General features: G+C 41.5%; 1 pseudogene; it reads left to right on the top strand.

Annotated features, from left to right (window-relative positions):
* Positions 1 to 2,130: 2,130 nt before the first annotated feature.
* Positions 2,131 to 2,593, top strand: LOC107976198 (large ribosomal subunit protein eL32-like; annotated as a pseudogene).
* Positions 2,594 to 3,591: the final 998 nt, after the last annotated feature.

Here is a 3,591-nt window from a genome sequence, read left to right on the forward strand (position 1 = left end):
GGATAAACAAAATTTCAGAAATAAGAGGCACAGCTAAGCACAGAACTTTGTAGACACAATGGAAGAGGCTGGCTGCAACTGAAAAGGAGGTATAGATAATCCATCTAAATTCTCACAGAGGAACAGGCAGAACAGGCGAGACATGGATACGAGAGATCTGAGGAGGCTGTCTGTCTTTGGTTAGGAAGACCTGAAATTTAAAATCCGATGAAGCAGTAGAAGTCTTCTTGAGAGAAACCCTGGGAAAAGTTTTGCTTCTCCTTCTTCAAGCCCAATAGCAAAAATATGCCTTCACTCAAACCATCCTAACACAATTATGTAAGCTAACTAAATTAATGACAATACCACATTCTTATGGGACAGGGTTTTTTCGGCAGTGAGGTGCACAAAGAAAGAATTAGTAGCACCAACATCCTGTCTCCTCGGTCTCTGAGTCTTGTCCCTGAGTTGGGATTCAAGGTTTCTGCCCTTAAGTTGGTTATGACTGTTGATGATAACATTGGTGGTAACCCCTTTCGAACCCATACTGATGAGTTCTTTGGGTGCTTTTTAAATGGGGAAACAAGAAGTCCAGCTAGGTTTCAGAAGCTCATAGATAAAAGCAGGATATGCATTGCCTATGACTAAAGTCTAATCTATAACTTCTCCATTCTTCCTATCATCGGAAACTATCATTTTCTTTTCCCTGCTAATTTGTCCCAAGAGTACTATATCAGAAACAGGGCCTGAAATTTTAATGGATCAGTTGCTTTTATATTTTCTTAATTACAGAAAAACTGAATACTAGAAAACAGAATGTATTGTTTAAAAATGCTCATATATACTGTTGCTATCTCTGTTACCTTAAAAACCGTACATTAATTTAAAAAACAACAGGATTCATTATTTTATACTCTCTCTCCCTCTAGCATAGTAGGGAGGAAATATTTGGAACCAGTTCACTTAGGAGTTTAGAAAATGTTGCATCAACACTTTCATCCTTGGTCTTGGGTCTAGATTTCACCCACTTCTGAAGTGCTTGACATTGGAAGATACAAAAAGGGACTGAGGTGAGAAAAATTCTTCCCCATGTAAGGGAGGGGGAGTTCTCAAAAGAAAGAAGTAGGAAACAGTGGAGTAGGAGCTTTGAAAGAGGTGACTGAGTGGTTAGGAAGGGAGATAGGAATAAGGCTTATCCCATCAGGCACCAGGCACCCATTTCAAATGGCTTCTGACATACTTCCTTGGATTTTTGGAATTAGAAAGCTGAAGAAAAAAATCTACTTCTGAGATATCCTCATTGCTAAGGTCCTGTAGGTAATTTAGTCACGTCAATTTCATGAATGGAGTTATAGGGAGTAAGAGAAAAGATGTGAAGTGTCCCTTAAGCTAGAGGGAAATGCTTTTGGAGCCAAGAGTCATTGTAGAAACCTGATGATGTGGCTGGTCATTGCCTGCTTTGGCTGTGATTTGATCATGGCAATAGGTGGTATCATTCTAGACCTAGTACCTGTGCTGGAAGTGAGCTTGCAAGTGAATCCTTTTCCAGTTGAGCTTTGAGATGAATGCAGCCCCAGGCAAGACCTCAATTGCAGCCTTGTAATCCTAAAGCAGTGGATTGTGCTAAACTTACAGAAACGATGAGATAACAAATGTTGCTGTTTTAAGCTTCTAAATTTAGGGGTAATTTATTACACAGTAATAAATAACTGAAACATTTCCTATCTCAGCTTCCGGCCCTGCAAGATGGATGGTCACCAAAAGATAGGGAAGACCTAGATCTCTGCGTCACTGTTTAGACAAAAGCTATCAGGCCAGGAACACCTATTTTGGACTTATAGATGACTGAGAATTTACTTTTAATTGTTTAAGCCACTGACATTTTGGGGTGGATAAATTGAACAGATAGAATTAGTTGCCTTAATAATACAATCTACTTTCCCTTGGTTATTATTTCCTCTTTTTTTTCAAAGGGGTTCATTTTAATGTTTTCAATTTTTTTATTCTCTGCTGTTTTGCAAGTTTGACGTTCCACTTCTCTTTTTCTTAGTGCTTGTTCTTAACTTTTTAACATACATATGTGATGGGTCATTGAATAAGCAGGAATCAGAAATCAACTTTATATTTGTCTTTTCTGCCTATTAAACATTGATGAGCTCTCTTCCCTGGTGCTGCCAACCGAGGTGCAAGCCATCTCCTACTTGGCATCAGACCAAATGTAGATTCCTCCTAAAGCCCAAGATAGTAAAAAAGAGGACCAAGAAGTTCATCTGGCACCAGTCAGATGGACAGGTCCAAGTTAAGTAACTGGTGGAGACCCATAGGTATTGATGACAAGGTGCAGAGAAGATTTAAGGGCCAGATGTTGATGCCCAACTTTGGTTATGGAGGCAACAAGAAAACAAAACACATGCTGCCTAGCACCTTCTGGAAGTTCCTGGTCCATATTGTCAAGGAGCTGCAAGTGCTGCTGATGTGTAGCAAATCTTGCTGCACTGAGATTGTTCACCATGTCTCTTCCAAGAACTCCAAAGCTGTCTTGGAAAGAGCAGCCCATCTGGCCATCAGGGTAAACAATCCCAATGCCAGGCTGTGCAGCAAAGAAAATGAATAGACAGCTTATGTGCATGTCTTTTTATGCTTCAAAATCAAACCATAAAAACTGCTGATATGGTTTGTGTGTGTGTTCCTGCCCAAATCTCATATTGAAATGTAATTCTCAATTTTGGAGGCATGGCCTGGTGGGAGGTGATTGGATCATGGGGGCAGTTTTCTCATGAATGGTTTAGCACTATCCTCCTTGGTACTATCCTAGTGATAGAGATACAGAAGATAGAAAGAAATGATTTAGGCAGATAGTGAGGGCAAAAGAGTCCACGGCAAAACTTCCCTTTTAACAAAAAGCAGCCCTAGAAATCATTTTTTGTTTCTAACAAAGAGCAGCCGGAAAGATCAAGCTGCAAACGTAGATAAGGAAGCTGGAAGCTTGCACAGGGGAACGACGGCAGCTGTGCCAATAGAAAAGGGCTACCTGGGGGCCAGGCATGTCCACCATGGAAGTTGCATCTTTCTTTTTTTTTTTTGTTAGCATGTGCAGAGCAAGAAGGAACTCAGCAACATGGAGAAGCTCAGGCAGGGAATCCACCTGCATAATAAAAGATTGGGGTGGGGGCTGACAGAGATTTGCACCCTATACAGATGGCACACCTAGTCCTAACCAGTTTATCATGCACTATGTAGATCAGACAACACCCCCGCAACTAGCTCATCTACAACCCCTGCCCTGCGTTTCACTGCACATTGGCAACCTGTTTTTCTGGGACCCCTCTCTGTAGCAGAGAGCTATTCTCTTTCCTTCACCTATTAAGCAGCTTAACCTCATTCTTTTTGTGTCCACGTCCTTGATCTCTGTACCGTGAGACAATAAACCTTGGGTGTCACTCCAGACAATGAGGCTGCATCAATAGTGAGTGAGTTCTTGTGAGAGCTGGTCATGTAAAAGTGTTTGACATCTCTCACCTTGCTCTCTTGCTCCTGCTTTTGCCATGGGATGTGCCTGCTCCCCTTTTGCCTTTGGCCATTATTGGAAACTTCCTGAGGCCCCCCGAGAAG

This window comes from Pan troglodytes, chromosome 7 (genome assembly GCF_028858775.2).
Source record: "Pan troglodytes isolate AG18354 chromosome 7, NHGRI_mPanTro3-v2.0_pri, whole genome shotgun sequence".
Taxonomy (NCBI): domain Eukaryota; kingdom Metazoa; phylum Chordata; class Mammalia; order Primates; family Hominidae; genus Pan; species Pan troglodytes.